A 23,737-nucleotide genomic window follows, 5' to 3' on the forward strand; every position below is an offset into this window, starting at 1 on the left:
AAAACTTTCTATTCGGTTTAAAATGCCGTTTTTTAGAAGAGATGTTTATTAAAGATTTGTTCTTAAATCAAAAATAAGCTAATATTTTTTCGGTAAGTATTATAAAAAATAATCAAATATTTAGGTTCATTAATAATTATATTGCATCGATTTTTTATTTCCAGAAATTAATGTTCCAGCCATGAAGCCGGCTACAGAATCTGCTCCTGATTCGGTGATCCGGACTGTGCTCTTTATTCGACAACAGCCACTGAATCCCGGCCCAAAAACGGCGAGGGGTACATCCCAAGGGCCGCCATCAAGTGCTAAAGACCCAGTGCAGACACGGAATTGCAACCACACCTCCCGACGCAGTGGCCGTTTAGAATTTTGTGATAAAAATCATGTGTTTTGTATGAGTTTTAAAAATGTATTACATTTGTACAATAAATAATATTTATTATCGAAACTGTGTTGAAAGTAAGTTCAAACATAAAGAAAATGCAACTCAATTTTTAATGGCACTACAAAATCATAGCATTTGCATTAGCTCAACATTGCAAATTCATGTGAACTTTCATGACAAACTAACGTTATTTGCACTTGGATTAACAAAAGTCGCCCGATGAAATTTATCAAGTGCATTCCACATGAAGCTTACATCCCAAGTAACATTTTTTGTTGCGGATCCTTAATTGCAACTATTTTGTAACACCCAAAATGTGCTATCACAACATAGTTAGAATACTCGTGGTGCCCAAAAAAGCGCACGATAATTTTGTGTTGGCAACATCTAGCCGCTTGTTTCAACTTTGTTACGACGAAGTTCCAGAAACAATTTGTTTGTCTAAATATGTCGGTAAAGTAGTTTGTTGTGTTGTCATGATGTTGCCATTATGTTGTCGTTAAATTTTCGCGAAACAAAAAAAAAACATTTTAAACTAAAAAAAAATCTGAAGTGCTCCTGTCGGGAATCTGGACTGGTACCTTCAGATCTTCACACCTTGCCTCTACCACTGAGCCACGGATGAATGGATGAAAGGGCAAATGGTTGGGCTGAACTGTATCTAAGGATTTCTGATTTCGATATTATTCTTAGCACACAAATTAGGCTAAGTCACATGTTGCAACAATGGAACCAATAAGTTTTCAATATGTTTCGATTACAAAACGAAATAAATTGTTGCAAAGTTGTTTTCAATTCGAAACGTTTGCAACATTGCAACGTATTGTTGTTAAAATGTCATTTATATGTTTCTGCAGCAAAACAAAACAAAAACTGGACTTAGCCAAATTTATCATGTTGCCAAATGCTACTTGGGATGCCAAGCCGTATGGGGCAGATTCATGTGGAAAACATGTGACTATGAGCCTTTCTTTCAGTGTACCTAGTGTTAACTGTCTGCGAGCTAGTGTATGGCTCTAAGATTGGCTGCTGCGGTGACGGGTTGCTGTTGAGGTTTGTCGTGTAACACACAAACGTCGGCTGTGTGTTGGTGTGGTGACGAGCAAGTGCATCAACTGACGAACGTGTTTGGGTGTGAGTGCTGAGAGGAGCTTTTGTGGACCGCTGCTCTTTTTTTTCATGGTGGAGGGGTTGGCGGGGAGATGAGTTTGGGTTTGTGCAAAGGATGAAGTCAACTATGCAACAAATTGTTAGCAGTTAAAGGTGTGCGCAAAATTGAATTGCGTTAGTGTTAGTGGATTGGGATATTCAGGCTGGTATGCAGTAGGAAATTCTAACGGCATCGGAAGGGGACGTTGGAGGCAACCTGAATTTGCTATGCTGAGCTGCAGCGTTTGCTCGGCTCAGGCTGTGCGTAAGCGGCAGAGTTGAGCCTGTGCTTACAGGAGCTTTCCAACCTGGATGCGGCTGATGCGTGGGTTGATGCTGGCGAAAAAGCGTTGGTGACCGAGAGACTTAATTCAGAACGGTAGGGACTAAAGAAGCTGTTATTGGAGGTAAGATTTTTCCTGTTTTCAGAGTGTGTTGGCGTTCTGTTTATTTATCAAGGTCAGTCCACACTTTTTATTTTCTAATCATATTTCTGTGTACGTTTTGCGCTATTTGTTTGTTATACTTGAAATCATTTTTTTCATTTATCAGTTGAATTGGACTGAAATTTTAATGTTTTGTGGGAATAAAAAAAAATTATATTTTCAAAATAATTATGTTAACATTATCTCATCAACAGAGAGCGAGTTGTGGCGCTATAACCATGGCAAATAGTGTCCAGGGCATTTGTGGAAATACAATGTCCCATCCTCGAGGGTCCTGGAGCACCAAAACTTCTTAGCATGGTGCTCCCAACGATTCATTGCTCTAAAAAACAGGAACGTGAGCGGGGGATCCCCACGTTTCTTCCTCCCCTGTAGATTCAGAACTGTATTGCTGTTTGAACATTCGTGTTCAAACTCAATCCAATTCAACGAATCATCTTTGCGGTAAACTTTACGCAGTTGGCCTGGCCGCTTTAACGTTTTGTGATGTTTCAAAGCAATTTATTGCATTGGGGCACTGCAAATGTTAATAATGACAAGAGGATGCTAGGCGTTAATCAACCTAAGGCATTTTCCAGGATGCCCTCGAAAGACTGGCTGCGCTAGGGTTAGATTAGATTAGATTAGATTAGATTAGAATTATGTGTTTTAATCAAATAGTAAAATAATATCCTTAAACTGAGCTGAACCAGCCTCCGGCTGTTAGCTCATTAATAAAGATAAATAATAATAATAGTAAAATAATACAAATATTTGTTAACCATTTTGCAATGTACTATATTTTTTCTTGAATTAATATCAATAAATGTAAAAACTGCTTTTCATGAAGTTTTGCTTGAACTTTATTAAATAACTGAAATTATCTATGATTGAAATTTAAGACAGCAAAAAAAAACCCTTTCTTGCACTTATTTTAATGATTCTAGTTATGATGAATTAGAGGTTCAGGGCGAGCTTCGTTTTGGAGGTATTTGGGCAAATTAATTTTATAAAATTTCAATAAAATTAAAACAGCAGAATCATAAATTCTTGCCATTTTTTTACTAGGTCCTATAAACAAATGGTCACGTTGGGTGTATCTATTTCACACTTTATAATTTTGCTAAAAGAATACATTTTTGTGTTTATTATGAGCAGTTTTTAGAGTACCGTGAAATTGCTGTGAAATTTCAATGTTTTGTAAATGGCATGCCGCGTAATTTCGATTTTGTTGGCGTGAAAAATCACTAGCCCTATTTATAATTTAACGATGTCTACGAAATCCTGAAAATGTAAATTTCGAAAAAAACAGATTTTTCCCAATCTTTCTAAATCACACTGTACAACCTAAGTAGGACACAGAATATCCTACGTTATGCCTCCTTTTGTTGTCAGTTTGATTTATGGTTCTATTGCACCTAGCTGGTAGTTGCAATACCACAAGGAAATGTGCCAAACCACCAAATCTAATCACCCACACAACTCACATGTGTGATGCGGCTCTCAAAATGTAGGTCGAACAAGGATTTCCCACGTTTGCATGACATCCCCGGGAAAACCACGTGTGTGTGTGTGGTACCTCAACAGGAAGTGTATTCATTTATCTAGTCTCTAACTAAACTGTTTGTGCTGTCAGAGTCATCGTCGTCAGGTGAAGGTAACTACCATCCAGAAAGTAACAACGACCACGTGTACGTTGAAATTGCTATCAGGGAAAACGAAACGCGAAAACAAAAAACCCAAAACGAAAAAACAATCACACAATACTTGTTGAAATTGTAACATGCAAAGCGGGAGTTTTTCCGCTGTTCCACCATTCATTCAGCTCACACCTCACACCCGGTGGAGGTCGTTAAGTCTGACCATGTCATGAATTGAGTGAGAGTGAGAGCGAGGGTGAATGTGTTATTGATATTGGGGCACCTCTCCAGCCGTCCGTCCGTCCATCCGTGGCAGACTCACTCTTACTCTCACTTGCTGTGTACAATGCACTGTGAAAAAATGAGATGCATATGCAAAAAAAATTGACATTTAGAAATAATAACACAGCAATTTCACGGTACTCTAAAAACTGCTCAAAATAAACGTAAAATGTATTCTTTTAGCAAAATTAACTCAACGTTAACATTTGTTTTTAGGACCTAAACAAAAAATGACAAGAATGTATGATTCTGCTGTTTCAATTTTTATAAAAATTAATTTTATAAAATTAATTTGCCCAAATACCTCCAAAACGAAGCACGCCCTAAATCTCTAATTCATCATAACTAGAATCATTAAAATAAGTGCAAGAAAGGGTTTTTTTGCTGTCTTAAATTTCAACAATAGATAATTTCAGTATTTTAATAAAGTTCAAGCAAAACTTCATTAAAAGCAGTTTTTACATTTCTTGATATTAATTCAAGAAAAAATATAATACATTGCAAAATGGTTAACAAATATATGTATTATTTTACTAATCAATTTGATTAAAACACATAATTTATATTCAAAATATTAAAATGCAATTTGTTCATCGTTGTTTAATATGAGCATGAGCATGAGCATGAGAGACCACCCATGGTTGTCCTTCTCCGTTGCTGAACAGGACCGTAATATCCTATCAATACAACTGACCATACGCTTAAACGATCTAATGGTGTTTCCCTTATCAACAGCATGTATGAATGCGTTGAAAAGATAAAACATCAAGGTCATTAAAACTAGATCTGAAGCAAATAGGTAACAGTCATTGGCCACCAACGGCGCCCGCCATGTCAGTTTGTAGATCTCGGGGGGATTGGGACGGGAATGTTAGTTAGCACAGGTTGCTACCAAGGGTGGGTTCTATACGATATCCACACCCCCACGTGTGCCGGAAAACTACTTCTACTTGGGATTTTGTTAGTGGGAAAGGGTAATGGCCAGGATTCATCATAGAGGATGATGATGCGACCCAATAATCAATAAATTTTGTTAAATGATGTGATGTATTATGCATTCTCAAGGCAAACAGTCCGAGGATGCGGATGAGATTATTCCCGGTTATTTGGTGTTAAGTTTAGCATAAATGATTCAATCTTAGACAGCCGGCTGTGGAAAGATAAAACCAAATAAAACGCGAAACCGCACGGACCGAAAAACACACACAATCGGGGGGAAAACAAAGACGGAAACGGCAACGAAAATCCGGCTTGTTGACCGCGACGCGAACCGTTCAAATTCTCCAAAGCAACTGTCAAACCATCGCGAAATCACCCGGATCGAAATACACGCACAATCGGGGGGGAAATAAAGACGGAAACGGCAACGAAAATCCGGCTTGTTGACCGCGACGCGAACCGTTCAAATTCTCCAAAGCAACTGTCAAACATCGCGAAATCACCCGAGTCGAAATACACACACAATCGGGGGGAAACAAAGACGGAAACGGCAACGAAAATCCGGCTTGTTGACCGCGACGCGAACCGTTCAAATTCTCCAAAGCAACTGTCAAACCATCGCGAAATCACCCGGTCGAAATACACGCACAATCGGGGGGGAAACAAAGACGGAAACGGCAACGAAAATCCGGCTTGTTGACCGCGACGCGAACCGTTCAAATTCTCCAAAGCAACTGTCAAACCATCGCGAAATCACCCGGGTCGAAATACACGCACAATCGGGGGGGAAACAAAGACGGAAACGGCAACGAAAATCCGGCTTGTTGACCGCGACGCGAACCGTTCAAATTCTCCAAAGCAACTGTCAAACCATCGCGAAATCACCCGGGTCGAAATACACGCACAATCTGGGGGGAAACAAAGACGGAAACGGCAACGAAAATCCGGCTTGTTGACCGCGACGCGAACCGTTCAAATTCTCCAAAGCAACTGTCAAACCATCGCGAAATCACCCGGTCGAAATACACGCACAATCGGGGGGGAAACAAAGACGGAAACGGCAACGAAAATCCGGCTTGTTGACCGCGACGCGAACCGTTCAAATTCTCCAAAGCAACTGTCAAACCATCGCGAAATCACCCGGGTTGAAATACACACACAATCGGGGGGGAAACAAAGACGGAAACGGCAACGAAAATCCGGCTTGTTGACCGCGACGCGAACCGTTCAAATTCTCCAAAGCAACTGTCAAACCATCGCGAAATCACCCGGTCGAAATACACGCACAATCTGGGGGGAAACAAAGACGGAAACGGCAACGAAAATCCGGCTTGTTGACCGCGACGCGAACCGTTCAAATTCTCCAAAGCAACTGTCAAACCATCGCGAAATCACCCGGGTCGAAATACACGCACAATCTGGGGGGAAACAAAGACGGAAACGGCAACGAAAATCCGGCTTGTTGACCGCGACGCGAACCGTTCAAATTCTCCAAAGCAACTGTCAAACCATCGCGAAATCACCCGGGTCGAAATACACGCACAATCGGGGGGGAAACAAAGACGGAAACGGCAACGAAAATCCGGCTTGTTGACCGCGACGCGAACCGTTCAAATTCTCCAAAGCAACTGTCAAACCATCGCGAAATCACCCGGGTCGAAATACACGCACAATCGGGGGGGAAACAAAGACGGAAACGGCAACGAAAATCCGGCTTGTTGACCGCGACGCGAACCGTTCAAATTCTCCAAAGCAACTGTCAAACCATCGCGAAATCACCCGGGTCGAAATACACGCACAATCGGGGGGGAAACAAAGACGGAAACGGCAACGAAAATCCGGCTTGTTGACCGCGACGCGAACCGTTCAAATTCTCCAAAGCAACTGTCAAACCATCGCGAAATCACCCGGGTCGAAATACACGCACAATCTGGGGGGAAACAAAGACGGAAACGGCAACGAAAATCCGGCTTGTTGACCGCGACGCGAACCGTTCAAATTCTCCAAAGCAACTGTCAAACCATCGCGAAATCACCCGGGTCGAAATACACGCACAATCGGGGGGGAAACAAAGACGGAAACGGCAACGAAAATCCGGCTTGTTGACCGCGACGCGAACCGTTCAAATTCTCCAAAGCAACTGTCAAACCATCGCGAAATCACCCGGGTTGAAATACACACACAATCGGGGGGGAAACAAAGACGGAAACGGCAACGAAAATCCGGCTTGTTGACCGCGACGCGAACCGTTCAAATTCTCCAAAGCAACTGTCAAACCATCGCGAAATCACCCGGGTCGAAATACACGCACAATCGGGGGGGAAACAAAGACGGAAACGGCAACGAAAATCCGGCTTGTTGACCGCGACGCGAACCGTTCAAATTCTCCAAAGCAACTGTCAAACCATCGCGAAATCACCCGGGTCGAAATACACGCACAATCTGGGGGGAAACAAAGACGGAAACGGCAACGAAAATCCGGCTTGTTGACCGCGACGCGAACCGTTCTAATTCTCCAAAGCAACTGTCAAACCATCGCGAAATCACCCGGGCCGAAATACACGCACAATCGGGGGGGGGAAACAAAGACGGAAACGGCAACGAAAATCCGGCTTGTTGACCGCGACGCGAACCGTTCAAATTCTCCAAAGCAACTGTCAAACCATCGCGAAATCACCCGGGTCGAAATACACGCACAATCGGGGGGGAAACAAAGACGGAAACGGCAACGAAAATCCGGCTTGTTGACCGCGACGCGAACCGTTCAAATTCTCCAAAGCAACTGTCAAACCATCGCGAAATCACCCGGGTCGAAATACACGCACAATCGGGGGGGAAACAAAGACGGAAACGGCAACGAAAATCCGGCTTGTTGACCGCGACGCGAACCGTTCAAATTCTCCAAAGCAACTGTCAAACCATCGCGAAATCACCCGGGTCGAAATACACGCACAATCGGGGGGGAAACAAAGACGGAAACGGCAACGAAAATCCGGCTTGTTGACAGCGACGCGAACCGTTCAAATTCTCCAAAGCAACTGTCAAACCATCGCGAAAATTTGTTCATCGTTGTTTAATATCGTTGATTAATCAAAATAAATTTTACAAAAAAAGCTATTTTCTGCGTTTTCTTTTAGAGAAGTGTTGATTAATGTTCTTTTAAAATCTGATATGAAAAACTTTTTTATTTGTAAACTGCTTTTAAAATGCTTGTTAGAAATCTTGTAAAATGCTTGAATTAAAAAATTAAGCTTAAATGCACTGAGTAGCGATTTATCAATTGAATATTTGAAATTTCGCGGCATTTCACCAAATTTCACGGCCGAATTTCACGGATTACGGCTTCCGTGAAATCGCGAAAAATCACTGGCCCTAACGATCACTCTTTTGCAGGACATGTGCCTTTCTTCTTATTCTTTTTTTAAAGACTTTTTTAATTATAAAAAATTGTTGAGGATATTTCATAAGACAAGTCACAGAAAACTGATAATGTTCGAGTTACTTCACATTTCATATGAACATTCTTTCACACATTTAAAATCACATTTAATATGTCGTCAAAATTTTGAAAAATATTTGCAACGGCCCTGCTGAAAAGCAAATAATTTGATATTTTGTAATTTTCTTAATTTGATAGTGATTCAAAATATCAAGCTAGTGTTATTTTCAATTTGTTTCATGAAATATAGTTTGATAAATTGATTTAGATGAAAAGTTTTTTTCACGCAAAAATTCACTTCAAATTAAGATATTAAAAATAAAACTACACATTTGCAATCACTTTAATAGAAATTATAAATATACAAATCAATATTAGGCGTCATCCATAAAGTACGGCACGCAAAAATTAGCCAACATTTATTTTAAGTTTCTGAACAATAGTTTTGTTAAAAAAAACATGCATATAACCAAAGGGACCATCCATAAACCACGTGGACACTTTTTTTGGAAATCTCGACCCCCCCCACCCCCCCCCCCCCCAATCGTGGACAATTGTCCGTACAAAATAAAACTTTTTTGTATGGAGCGTGGACAATTTCCATACCCCCCCCCCCCTAAAGTGTCCACGTGGTTTATGGATGGTCCCAAACTAGATTTGTTTATCAAAATTAAGCTAACCGAATAGATTTCGATCATAATTCATGTTTCAAAAACAATTGGGACATTTTAATAAATTGTTTGTTTTTTTTTCTTTTTGCAGGTCATGAAAATGTGCATATTTTCGAAAAAAAACAGTAAAAATTGAACTGTTTTACAAAAAAACTTAAATTAATTTTAAGTCCATACAGAATTTCTCCTCATTTGATACCTATTTTGCAAATCATAAAAATTAAATTAAAAAAAAACTATATTTTGTAAAAAAATAAATAGTATTTTACAAAAAAAAAAAAAACATCAAAAAAATTAAAATGCATTCAAAATTTAGCTTACCCATATTGCAAGTAATGATAATTAGAGCATTTTTGCAAAAGAATCCGATATTTCATAAAAATAATAGTATTCAGCAACAAAAATCCAAATTAAGGGGTTACATACATGTAAATCGGCAAACATGTCAAGGGTTGGTATTGGCACACACTCAAACTTTTTTTAAATTTGTTTTCAGGACATTAACATAAACATTTTTAACTATTATCAACATAAATTTGAAGACATTTGGTTGCATCATTGCCGAGATATAGCTATTTGAAGTTAGCAGTTTAAAAAAACGGGTGCCACGATAGCTTAACACTGCTTCGACCAAATCGGCTCAAAAATTTTGTGAAGACTCATTAAACTGGTCCCGTTTGAATGACGAAGGCCTATTTAAAAAAAGTTTATTTTAAAAACAGGTAAAAATATTTCTGTGTTTCTAATATTAAAAATCATCCGTTTTAGATTTTTGTATTTTTTTAAAGCAAAATTTCAAAATCGGGCTTCGTCATGCACACGGGATATGTCTTGAGAGTCTTCACCCCAAATTTCAGCCAATTTGGTCCATCCAATCTCGAGATATCGTGGCACCCGTAAATCAACTCGGTGTTCCGAGAAAAACGCTCACAAAGTTTGACAGTCCGCTTTGCGCATGGCAGAACTTTAAACTTAAATCGTCTTCTACTCACTTAAAACATGACATATCTTCATGAAACTTTCAGGAGTGATTTGAATTCACCTTTTTAAAGGATTTAATAAATATTTGGGAATATGAAAAAATGTGAATTTCTACATGTATGTAACCCCTTAAGTGAAAATGAATTCATGCCTTGGTTGATTCGAAGTATATTGATAATTATGAAAATTTGAGTATATTCGCAAAAATACAGTATTTTTGAAAATTTTAGTATTTTTGCAAAAATACGGTATTTAAAAAAAAATTGGGTATTTTTGCAACAATATAGTATTTTATGAAGGTTGGCAACACTGGTTGAGCGGTTCGGTTGCTTCTTTCGGTACGCGATTTTAAAATTGATTTTTCTTGTGTAAAAACCTAGATTATTTCGAGAAAAGTGGTTCAATCAACTCGCGTGAATAACGGAATCGTGTGTATGCTGAAGTTTTATCGTGTTTGATTCGAATTTGTGTATTTTTCATTGGAAGAAATAAATCATTTGCCTCGCACCAAGATGGCTGCTTGTCGTTGGAGTCGGTTCTGCCCTTTGTCGGGTGTTTGTGCAGAGTGTGCGAGTACGACAGTATTGGTGTGCAGTGCGGAGATATGAAAGTCTGAAGTGTGTTGGGAAACAAGACAAAAGTGAAAAAATAAGATTCCGCAATGAACTACAGCAGTGATTGTTTGGGAAGCTGTCTTGTTTTGTTGTAATTTTGTGAAAATCAGCGAACTTTCAAAGTGACCTCGAGCAGCAGTAATTTGTTGGTCGGACTTGCGTTAGTGGTAGTGTTGGGCGCTTGGAACTGGGATCAGCTGCAGCGCCTGCTTGGATTAGCTGGGTGACGGGGGTTCGGTGCTCGTCTGAGAAGGAGAGGAGACGTCAGTCGAGAGGAGGAATTTGCTGTTTGAAAACCGCATGGCGCATCTGCTTCGGACCCGGTGAGATCGTTCTTTTTATGATTTGTTTTGTTTCTCGCCTTGAATTGTGTTAGTGTGATCGAGCGAAAGATCGTGATGATGTGAGAGAATGAGTGATTGGCTGTATGTATGTGTGCTTCTCCTCCCGATTACCACAGTTGACTCACAGTAGAGGTCACAAACCCACAGATCCAATCTGTGTCAAATTTAATTTTCGTATTTTGAAGTAGAACTACGCCGCGTCTTTTGCGTTTTTATGTTTTATGCTTCTAAACAGTTCACGTCGCGGTCGTCGCGAAACATTTCCGTTGTCGTCGTTGGTTTTACCCGTGTTTGTTTGTTTTTTTGTTGCTTTTCTTCGGTTAATTGTTCGGTTATAGACATCAATGTAGATATTGCTGAAAATAATAAATACGCATTATATTTTCCCAACGATTCAGTCTTTCCACAGCCGGCTGTCTAAGAATGAGTCAATTTCAATTCATCGCCAAAATTTACTCTTACTATTTACTCTATACAGCCGGCTGTATGAGTCTAAAACCTACTTAAAAATGAAATTGTAAATATATAAATCACTATTTTCCCCAGTACATCATAAATACTTAAATCATCCACATTACTCAATACAGCCGGCTGTATGAGTTTAATATCATAGAATTTAAACCACTTTTTACCAACCCGCAATACCTTTCGAGGTATATCCTAGGGTCCTACCTATCTACTAACATTGAGTCCAAAACCTCCCTACAAACATCTATACCACTAAGGTGACGCAGGGATCCTTGCGCACTTTAGATAGGTGTTTACTAACATTCCTTCCGCTCCCCAAAGGATAGCTTGGACCCGGCAAGGACCCCCTTATGCCCTGGGCTGTATTACACACTCATCAAAAGATGAAGACATGGTATCTCCCGTGTTGGATTATTGTTCCGGATGAGGGTCTAACACAACCACACCAAACAGAGGGATAAGCGTTGTGGAGCCATCCGTGGATAGGGCGTCCTAAAATGCTAATGCTAATGCTAATGCTAATATAGTATTTTATGAAATTTTGAGTATTTTACAAAAAATATTTTTTACAATGCGAAAAAACTCTGATAAACCGAATGTGCATATAAATTTTTATTATTTGCAATATGGATATCAAACGAAGCAAAGTTTGATACCCATATTACAAATAATTAAAAAAAAGTATTTTCAAAAAACAAAACGATAATTTGTTAAAAAAAATAGTATTAGAAAAAAAAAACAGAATAAATTGACAATTTATTCAAAATTTTGCCATATTAAAAAATTGTGTATTTTCGCAAAAAAAAATGCGGTTTTTGTAAAAAAAATCTGATTAAGTGACTATGCATTCAAAAAATGTTGCTTCGTTTTATACCCGAATTATGCGAATTATGAAAATAAGAATTTTTCCGTAAAAACACTGCATTTTATAAAAATGTTAGTATTTGAAACATCCTTACTCAATAAAATTAAAAAGGCTGTAGCAAATATTTTTAATAGTTTTTGTATCCCCCACTTCAAAAAACCGTCCCAAAAAACAGAGGGCAAAAAAATATTTTTTTTTTCAAAAAACTTCAAACTTTTAAAAGTAATTTCAAGTGCAATCAGCAGGTAACAATATGTAGTGCTTTCCCCTCATTAACAATTATGTTTAACATGTTGATTCAAACCCATTTAGATTGTTTGTGAATTTTCGTTGTAAAGTACCGCGAAAACAACATTTCTGCAAAAAATACTTTTTTTTAAACTTAGAATTATTGAAAACTAATGATTGCAAACTGACCGTACTGCTTTATGATGCATTTTCCATGTCTTTTTGCATTGCAATGTTGAAATTCTGGCTTATTATTTTAATTTTTATATTTTTTATTTTTTTTTGAGTAATTGTATACGTGAAAAATTTCACCAAAAAACTTTGTGAATTATGATTTATTTAAGTTTATCAAAAAAAATTAGTACTTTCAAAAAACAAAGCGATATTTTGTAAAAAAAATTGCAAAAACGCTTGAATAAATTGAAGAATCATTCAAAATTTCGCTTTGTTTGAAAGTTATATTGCAAGTTATGAAAATTTGTGTATTTTCGCAAAAATGCGGTTTTTTCGTGATTCGATTATCCGAAATTTTGCCAAGGTCTTCGGATAATCGAGCCTGGACTGTAGGGGAAAGTGGGGCAAGTGTAACAAGCTAAGGAAATGCTCATTATAACCCATTAAAAAGTTAAAAAATCTGTCGGATTTTATTATAATCATCTTATTCTAGGTCTTGACTAAGACTTTGTTAGAACAAGTTTTTAAAAAATCCTGTTTTTTAATGTAAAAAATTGATTTTAAAATTTTTGATTTTCCGTACGTTCTACTCAACTAGTGGGGCAAGACGAACAACCCGTTGGGGCAAGAGGAACAATGCATGAAAAAACATGTTAATTTGCTAACAATTGAACTGTTATCACTTAGATACATCAGATTAGAATGTATTTGAAAGTTTCTTCCTTTTTTAGATTAAATAATAATATTTTACTAAAAATTTTACCGTTTTTTGCGAAAAAAAAAATATTTAGATGATAAATAGAAATTTTTCATAACATCACTATATTTTGTATGGAATTTTTTTTTACATTTGTTTATCAGTTTTTAAGTACTTTCATGTATTTATTTCCCAATAAAATATGTTGTTGCAGCAATTCGTAATTTTTTCCATACTAAAAATCCATATGGTACACTTGCCCCACCTGAACAAGATTTTTTAAAAGCTCTCAACAAAAATAACCAAAAGTTAAATCATACTTTGTAATAGGTGCATGTCATTGGTAGAGACACTACTGATCTAGGAAAAATAGCATTTTGATAAAATGAGCCTTAAAACGAACCCTAAGCCTTATTTTGTACTTTCCAAATATTATAAGAGAACAAAGGTTTTGAAAAAAACTTCATTAAATCTTATGCCCCGTGGCATGTACGTCGTTTTGGCGGTTATGTGGTAGTAGAATCAGCTAATTGCATTGCTAGCAACAATTCCTCATACTGGAAATAATCAAAATTGTAAAAATTACGGCCGTACGAGCGATTGTTCCTCTTGCCCCATATGGTCGTCTTGCCCCACCTTCCCCTAATGCGTTTTCCATGTTTTTTTGCATGGAAATGTTAAAATTCTGGCATATTATTTTAATTCTATTTTTATTTGTATAGTAATTGTATACGTGAAAAATTCCAAACCAAACTTTTTCAAAAACACTTTTTTCATATAGTGTTTTAGCACTCCCCCACCACACAGTTTGCCCTCTTACCCGTTTCCCCTCTCCCCCCCACTCAGGTAAAATTTGTATGTGGAGCAGTGTTTTGAGGTTAATGACATCAACAAAGAACGAGAACATGCAATGCACTCCCAACTAGAGGGAAAGTGAGCAAGACTGCGAGCTCGGCTCAGCGGGGGAGGGAAAAAAACGGGCAAGCATTGAATTGCTGAATGTTTTGCTCCAAATGCATACAAATTGTGCTCTCTCGCTGGCTGGCATTGGCTGATGATATTTTGGTGTATTTTTTCACTGTTTTCGATTTCTAACACGACCGCGAGGAAATGGAAGTGGGTTCTGGTGGCACTATCGGAGAGACCTTAGGATGCCAGTCGGATTTGTGGGTGACACATGGTTTTGGAAGCGTGAGGTCGAATGCAATGCGTTTGATGGACTTTTTTTTCAATTTGGAAAAAAGTAGAAAAATGATCGACTTTGTACTTGAATGCCAATCATTTCAATCGTATCAATATTCTTCAAATTTCAATCAACAATGCGATTTTTTCACGAAATCATAAAGTTCAGCTTATTAGAACATTCAACATTCAACAGTTCCAGCAGCTGTGCACCAACTTGACCCAGCGCCAGAGCTGTCCAAATATTTGCAACAACATAATCAACAAACCCCCCTCCCCCTTCACGGCAACGAGCACCTGCACGCGCCGACACTTTCAAGGCGCCAAGTTGACCTTCCCTTTTAAAGGCATAAAAGCATAAAAATATAACCTCAATAACCAGCAACAGCAACAACATCCACGAGCTTTAGAACAAGAGCCCTAAAAAGGGCTCTTGCAATCGATGCAACGATTGCCTTCAACGCAGCGCAAGCGTTATGATGGGGAGGTGCGAAAATGGGAATTTCATCGAAATATATCTGTTTTCGAGTGAGAAATATTGCAAATAGCGGGATCGATGAAAGGACCACCACAACACAAAAACAAACAAGAACTAGGGAACTGAAAAATAACCTTCATGCTTCAAAACCAAATAAAACAACAAAAATATTCCAAATAAAAAAATTAAGAATGTTTTCAACATATTTTCGTCTAAAATTTAATAATTTGTTGGTTGGTGACTATAACCAAAAAGTGTTCACTGTCCCTGATCGTATAGAAGTCCCATATGAGTTTTCATCACTTTTGAGTTATTGATCACTCTTTCAAAAAAGCCGAAAATGTGTGAGACCAGATTGCTTTTCGTTTTTCTTAGCTTGCTGTATTTGCCTATGGGACATTTATGCGAACATGGGCAGTCCGCATGGCAATATCTTGTGACAACGTCTTTTATGTATAATTGCACGTTTTCGATCATTGGAATGTTGAAACATGGACTTTTTTTTTATTAGATTCTATACACAAATGTAAACATTGAGTGTGTCCTTTCAAACTTTATGTCAAAGTTCATCGGAGGAAGCGTGTGATACACTCAATGTTTACATTTTTTTATAGGACGTAATGAAAAAAAAAAACTAAAAATGTAACACTTATTCAAATAAATCTGACACTAAATCCGCTTTGGCAATGCCGGCCCGGTACCTTTCGACGGTGTTTTCCTCAGGAGTTCAACTTTTTGCTATGCTTGGATTTTAAAATCTATTTCTTCCTATATGCTAAAAATTGGATTAGGTGACAAAAAATTCTAGAAAAAGATTCGCGAAAGCGGGCATTCCTGTGATTTTTCTTTGCTGCCCTTGATTCCAGGGAATTTTTGACGAGTTTCTCAATAATTATTATTTTTTTAATAATTCTTATATAGTGCGTCCATCCCGGGAATTTGGTCCTAAAATGAAGCTTAGATTGCTGATATTATTGTTTACAGCGATAAAGCTTTTTTTTCTGTGTACAATGACCCTTTGTACGACCACAAAGAGTTTAAAATGTATTTTTAAATCAATTTTTAAAAATTAACCTCGCGGTCCTTCTTGACAGAAAAGCTCCTACTTGACAGCTCGTTCCAAGGGGACCATAGTTGATCCATCGACTAAAAGTTGTCCTGTAAAAAATTTTTTTTTTTTAATAAAAAGAAAAAAAGATCAGAAATGGTTTTTAATCGTGTTTTTTAACGTTGTACATAAAAATTGACATAGGGCTTTAGTACCCAATTCCCGGGAATTTTTATGTTTTGTCTCGGGAATTTCCGAAATTGAAAAAAAAAAGACAAATTTTGGTCTGGAAATTCTGAATACGTAGTAATCGATAAAAGATTTAGGGGAAAGTGGGGCAAGTGTGACAAGCTAAGGAAATGTTCGTTAAAACCCATTAAAAACGTTTAAAAATCTATCAGATTTTTTTATATTCATCATATTTCAGGTCTTGACTAAGACTTTGATAGAACAAGTTTTAAAAAAATCCTGTTTTTTAATGTGAAAAATTGATATTAAAATTTTTGATTTTCCGTGCGTTCTACTCAACTAGTGGGGCAAGACGAACAACCCGTTGGGGCAAGAGGAACAATGCATGAAACAACATGATAATTTGCTAACAATTGAGCTGTTATCAATTAGACACATCAGATTAGAATGTATTTGAAACGTTTCTTTCATTTTTAGATTGAATTATTATATTTTACAAAATTTGATCGTTTTTACGAAAAAAACTAATTACTTAGATGATAAATAGTAAATTTTCATAATACCACTATACTGCCGTTTTACGGCGATATGACGTATACGCCATCGAGGTGATTTTGCTGTAGACACGATTTTCTGTTTTTGTTCATTTTTTCAATTTAAAATGACTAATTTAAGGTGTGCTCTGTAGAAACTGTTAAAAAGTATAATAAAAATGTGGCCCCTACAAAATTTCTTGTTTTTTCCTATTCTCTACGATTTTAAACCACAAACATCATTTGGCCGAAAAAATAGCAATAAAAAATCACTACTTTTACTTCCCAATGATGTATGTATACATTGCTCGATCAAAGTAGGGTATATTTATAATGCCAGCTATTTTGACAGCTGAGCGGATCCCATAATGCATTGTCCACGTGGATACTTTAAGGGGGGGGGTATTAGGGAGCGTTCTTTTATTACGTAGCGCAATTTGGGGGGAGGGGGGGGGGGTCGGTTTTCGTGTTACGCTCCATACAAAATTTTTAAAATTTGTATGGAAATTTTGTTACGAAGGGGGGAGGGGTCTAAAATCCGATTTTTTTGCGTTACGTAATAAAAGAACGCTACCTTAGCAATTGTCTACGCTCCATAACCACATTTTTTGCATGAACAATTGTCCGCAAGGGAGGTGGGTGGGTCTAGAATTTTCAAAAAAGTGTCTACGTGGATGTGGATAGGGTGTCATCCATTAAGTACGGCACATTAAAATCAGCCAAAATTTACTCCACCCCCCTTTGTCACGATTTCCCTATGCTTTTAACACGCAATGTCACGCTTGCTCAAAACCCCCCTCTTCCCTCAGAACGTGACGTACTTTATAGATGACGCCTAATGGACGTCCCCTCAAGAATTAAATCAAAATTATGTAATAAAATATTGGCCAGTCTTGATTTGGTCCCAAAAACCTCAAATCAACTTTCAAATAGTATTGAATTTGACTTCTATCAATTCTCAATGTATACATACATCATGATGAGTAAAATTGGCGTATACATCATTGTTTGTTTGCCTAATAAAATGGCCCCCAGAGCAGTTTTTTGAAAAAATCTTTCGTCAGGAGGTAGCTTTTAAGATTCATTATCAGACTGTACAATAAAATTGAATATGTCCAAAATGGCGTATACATCATATCGCCGTAAAACGGCAGTTTAGTACCCAATTCCCGGGAATTTTTATGTTTTGTCTCGGGAATTTCCGAAATTGAAAAAAAAGACAAATTTTGGTCTGGAGATTCTGAATACTAAGTAATCGATAAAAGATTTAGGGGAAAGTGGGGCAAGTGTAACAAGCTAAGGAAATTTTTTAAAACCCATTAAAAACGTTTAAAAATCTGTCGGTTTTTTTATATTCATCATATTCCAAGCCTTGACTAAGACTTTGATAGAAAAAGTTTTTATAAAATTCTGTTTTTTAATGTGAAAAATTGATATTAAAATTTTTGATTTTCCGTGCGTTCTACTCAACTAGTGGGGCAAGACGAACAACCCGTTGGGGCAAGAGGAACAATGCATGAAACAACATGATAATTTGCTAACAATTGAGCTGTTATCAATTAGACACATCAGATTAGAATGTATTTGAAACGTTTCTTTCATTTTTAGATTAAATTATTATATTTTACAAAATTTGATCGTTTTTACGAAAAAAACTAATTACTTAGATGATAAATAGTAAATTTTCATAATACCACTATATTTTGCATGGACAATTTTTTTTAACAATTGTTCATCAGTTTTTAAGTACGTTTATGTATTTTTTTCCCAATAAAATATGTTGTTGCAGCAATTCGTAATTTTTTCCATACTAAAAATCCATATGGCACGCAGCTAGCAAAATATAAACTTAGAAACATGTACCCTCCCTGTGAAGGCTTTTGAATTGATCTCAGTTGAAAGGTTCTCCAAATCTCTGAATTGCAAATGTAACATCCTGGAGCAGAACTGTTAAATTCTAATAAACACTAATTGAATTGAATTGAATAAGAAAACAAAGGTTTTGAAAAAAAAAACTTCATTAAATCTTATGCCCCGTGACGTTTACGTCGTTTTGCGGTTATGTGGTAGTAGAATTAACTAATTTCATTGCTAGCAACAATTCCTCATACTGGAAATAATCAAAATTGTAAAAATTACGGCCGTACGAGCGATTGTCCTCTTGCCCCATATGGTCGTCTTGGCCCACCTTCCGCTACAGCAGGCCTGCCCAATCTTTCGGCTAAATTTTCACATTTTTGATCTTCAAAATTCAATTTTTCCATGGTTTCTTTGATGGAATCGGTTCTCAGATGACCAGTGAACATAACTTTGATAAAAGTTTGAAAAAATATTTTGGCAGGTTGTTTTTATGTAAGTTTTTAGTGAAAAATTGGTCCGGCCCGCAAGCCGGATTGATTTTTGACGTAAAATGTAGATAAAAACGACATGTATAAATATTTTTTCTCACTTTTGGAAAAGATATGTTCACTGGTCATCTGAGAACCGATTCCATCGAAGAAACCATGAAAAAATGAACAATTGAAAAGGTTGGGCAGGCCTGCCCTACAGCATTAAAAAATGTTATTAAACTAAGGACAAATGTATGGAATCCAGCCATTTTTTGCATAATGTTTTGATTTTTATTTAAAGTTTTTGTCGTTTGAAATGTACTCACATTTATTTACATTGCTTACTTTTCATATTTCTTTAATTGTGATTTGTGACGAGAAATTAATTAACATTTTGAAAAAAAAAAGATGTTTTTTTATTTATTGAACATCCATTAACCCCTCGGTTATTTCGGTTTGTTTTGGGTTTTTGACGTTTGTCTATGCAAGTACTGTATTACTCCAAAAATGCTCTAAAGTGATTGGTAATTTTAAAGAAATATTGAGAAAATGCATTTGATAATGGTAAAATCAACCATTCAAATTTGACCAATATAGGGTCGTAGAACTCGAATTTGATGTCGAAAGTGAGAAATAATAAATAGGAAAGATTTCTTTTCCAGAGTTCGATTATCGAGGATTTGGATAATCGACTCTGACTTCACTTTGAATTAATATTAAAAAAATTGAAAAAAAATAAAAACATCAAAAAGGCTAAAGATAATAATTGGAGGTTGAAAAGTAGGTCTGCAACAACTAATTAAAAAAAAACTTTACAGGATAAAAATCTCAAAAATGAATGAAAAAAAAAACAAAAAAAAAGTTGTTCAAATGATCTCATAAAGAATTAAAAAACAAAAAAAAGAGACAATTAAAAAACAAAAAAAAGCCTGATTTATGTGAAAATATATTACATTCAAATAAGTATTTCAAACTGTTTAACGGATGATTTTTTGACTGGAATGTTTTGTTTTGATTGGTCGGCTTTCTCAGTCGGTTAAAAATAATCAAGCGATGTTTATATTAAAACTGCCCGACGTTTCGACCGGTTTTGTCGGTCTTCTTCAGGGGAAACTGTAAATTTATTCACAAAATTGGCAAGGGGAACACAACGAAACATCATATGGGACTCACTTTTGTCTAGTCGCTATCGTACTGTTCGTTATTCTCCAACGGTGGGGTGTCCGGTTTGTAATAGATAGATGGTGGTTTTCCCTAAGTAAGTGTAAAAACTATGTGTGGTTGTCCAAAAATATCGAAAAAATCGACTTACTGCATAACCGAGAACAAATTCAAAATCTCGGTAACGACACTGTTCACTATCCCAACTTTGCAAGGGTTTAGCTTTCATACAATATGGTGTGGCGGTGGGTATCACTTGGATGATCCCAACGGTGGGTTATTGTGTGTTGGTAGTTTGTGTGTGGTTGGAGATATCCGAGAGAGGATTGTTTCTTTGTGTTACAGATGGTTTGATAGTGTGTAGAATCCCCGAGTATGTGTTACTTAGGCCATATACGTCAGTACGGCGGTTGACCGTCTTGTCCGTATTGGCGATGTGACACATTTCCAACACTGATAAAGCAGAGGGTTTAAATGTTTTATCAATGATCTTGACCTGGGTGAGATCAAAATCATGTTTGTAGTTGATTGTATGTTCAAGTAAAGCAGTAATTTCTCCCAGTCTGGCCAACTGCTCATCAGTGTTGGTGATCCCCCCTTCAACAAGTTTTTGGTATTTGTTGATATTTGCGATCGCAGTTTTCCGATCCCTACCATACATTCCAACACTCACTCCTGCCCTCACCAGTGTCCTGAAAAAAGATTTCCCAAACGTTAAAATAGCCCAAAAATCCATCCAAACCACCTCGCAAATCCTAAAAAACGTCAAAGATCCCGTGAATCCACTCCAACAGTACAATGTCATCTACAGTATACCGTGTGGAAACTGTGACATGTCGTACATCGGTTTGACAACAAACCAGCTCAAAACCAGACTTTCTGGACATCGAGCAAATATCAACAAATACCAAAAACTTGTTGAAGGGGGGATCACCAACACTGATGAGCAGTTGGCCAGACTGGGAGAAATTACTGCTTTACTTGAACATACAATCAACTACAAACATGATTTTGATCTCACCCAGGTCAAGATCATTGATAAAACATTTAAACCCTCTGCTTTATCAGTGTTGGAAATGTGTCACATCGCCAATACGGACAAGACGGTCAACCGCCGTACTGACGTATATGGCCTAAGTAACACATACTCGGGGATTCTACACACTATCAAACCATCTGTAACACGAAGAAACAATCCTCTCTCGGATATCTCCAACCACACACAAACTACCAACACACAATAACCCACCGTTGGGATCATCCAAGTGATACCCACCGCCACACCATATTGTATGAAAGCTAAACCCTTGCAAAGTTGGGATAGTGAACAGTGTCGTTACCGAGATTTTGAATTTGTTCTCGGTTATGCAGTAAGTCGATTTTTTCGATATTTTTGGACAACCACACATAGTTTTTACACTTACTTAGGGAAAACCACCATCTATCTATTACAAACCGGACACCCCACCGTTGGAGAATAACGAACAGTACGATAGCGACTAGACAAAAGTGAGTCCCATATGATGTTTCGTTGTGTTCCCCTTGCCAATTTTGTGAATAAATTTACAGTTTCCCCTGAAGAAGACCGACAAAACCGGTCGAAACGTCGGGCAGTTTTAATATAAACATCGCTTGATTATTTTTAACCGACTGAGAAAGCCGACCAATCAAAACTGTTTAACTTATTTCTATTCAATTCAGGTAAATGACGAATAATCACGTTACAATTCGTTAAAGAGTGTTTGTCCTTTCAGCCATGTTTTAAATCGAATTCGTTTTGGATATGTTACAGCTAATTGATTTGTTTTAACTAAGGGAAATATACTCTCCTCGGCACATTTCTACTATCGGCCTATCAGCCCTTTGATCATGAATTACACCTTTATAAAGTGTTTTTGATTGCTCCAAATTGACAAATTGCTCAAACCAAAGCTCAAATCCAGACTTTTTTTTGAAAAGGACCAATAAACTATTGTCTTTCATATGTTTATAGGACCTAATCAAAAAAAACTCTAGAAATGCATGATCGTGCAAAATTCGGTTCGAAATATGACATTTTGAAAAAAAAAAGATTTTTGAAAATTATCGTAAGCTTAACCGGCGCTTAATCAAATTTGCAATCAAAAAGTACTTTACCGATTTTTTTTTTTTTTTTTTGATAAAATGCATCAATTTGGGCAGGGATGGAATAATCCCGAAAAAATCAATTTCGCTTGCGAACTTTCTTCACCCGCGAAAGAGAGAGGAGGAAAATCACGCAAAAGAAAATCGCTCCCGAAATTCTCCAAGAAAATCAATCTGCTGATGATTTTTTGTGAATTTCCTTGTCAGCACCACTCAAATATATTTATTTCACTTTGTTTACACACATTGCCCATCTACAAAAAATGACAGGTCATTTTTCGACGTGTGACGTTACACTTGCAAGTGTAGTAGTGAAAAAGATGTTCCGCCGAATAATCAAGATGATGATTTTTTTAGATTCTTTTTACCGATCTTTCGTGCGCGAGAGAGGTAAGCCATGCTCCCTTCGGATTTTTTTCTCTGGATGAACATCCACAAATTTTCTTTTGATGATGATTATTCCATCGCTGATTTGAAGTTTTAAGTAATAATTTTCGTAAAGCCGCAACTGGAAAAATTGCATTGCTAAGAATTTTCTTTCTGAAAAGTTAAAAATCGGACAATTTGTTTTTTACATACAGCTTCACCAAGATTTCAAAACAATAAAAATGATATTTTTCTAATTGTCACCTAATTAGCTGTTATTTTTAACTAACGTTACCGTCATCAGGGGTAGTGCGTCCATCCCGGGAATTCCCGGGACAAAAATCCCGGGATTTTTCCAAAACCGGGAATTCCCGAATCCCGGGAATTTTCATAATTTGTCCCGGGAATTCCCGAAATTGAAAAAAATCAAATTTTGGTCTGAAAATTCAAATTTTGTTGTAGAAATAGATGAACAGTAAAATACATAGTAATCGATACGAACTTTAAAGCATTAAAATTTGTATTCGGCATATAAAAAAAAGCAAAGCAATCCACTTTAACGACCCCCGGGTCTTTTGTGGGCTCTGTTGCAAGTTTCTGCTCATTTCTAGGCGTCCGAAGGTTATGTGTGGTGAGTCACTCATAACCTCTTTTTACGCAAATGGACCGACGTTTTACTTCCCCATCCGATAGAAGGCGTGATCAGGCAAATTTCGTCTCGAAAAATGCCACCGGGTCCGTCTGGGATTGAACCCAGGCCACACTGGGGTTTATAGGCTACCACGCTAACCACTAAACCACCGGACCCGGGTATTCGGCATATATCAGCTTTAATTTGACTGATAAGGGAAAATTGATTATAATTTAGTCATATATCCGCAAAATGCCTGGCGCAATAAATATCTTCTATTTAATTTTACGTATTTTTGAAGACTATTTATCATATTTATATTTATGATATTAAAATTGAAAATTATCATCTTAAATTATTTTTCATCAAACTCCGGATTTTGGGGCAAGTAACG

The 23,737-nt window shown here is 37.1% G+C and overlaps 1 protein-coding gene and 2 long non-coding RNA genes across 5 annotated transcripts in view; 1 reads left to right on the forward strand and 2 right to left on the reverse strand.

The window, feature by feature from the left end:
• LOC120423714 (tubulin polyglutamylase TTLL5) overlaps positions 1 to 23,737 on the reverse strand; it is a 106,020-nt gene that overhangs the window by 39,831 nt on the left and 42,452 nt on the right. The window lies entirely within an intron of this gene.
• On the reverse strand, positions 20,041 to 20,839 carry LOC120423715 (uncharacterized). The gene is made up of 3 exons (XR_005606277.1): positions 20,374 to 20,839; positions 20,235 to 20,315; positions 20,041 to 20,174 (listed from the first exon to the last, which is right to left on the reverse strand). It is a non-coding gene; the product is annotated as an uncharacterized LOC120423715 (long non-coding RNA).
• Positions 20,870 to 21,889, forward strand: LOC120423716 (uncharacterized). Its single transcript, XR_005606278.2, has 3 exons — positions 20,870 to 21,592; positions 21,651 to 21,731; positions 21,792 to 21,889. It is a non-coding gene; the product is annotated as an uncharacterized LOC120423716 (long non-coding RNA).

Source organism: Culex pipiens, chromosome 1 (assembly GCF_016801865.2).
Source record: "Culex pipiens pallens isolate TS chromosome 1, TS_CPP_V2, whole genome shotgun sequence".
NCBI lineage: Eukaryota > Metazoa > Arthropoda > Insecta > Diptera > Culicidae > Culex > Culex pipiens.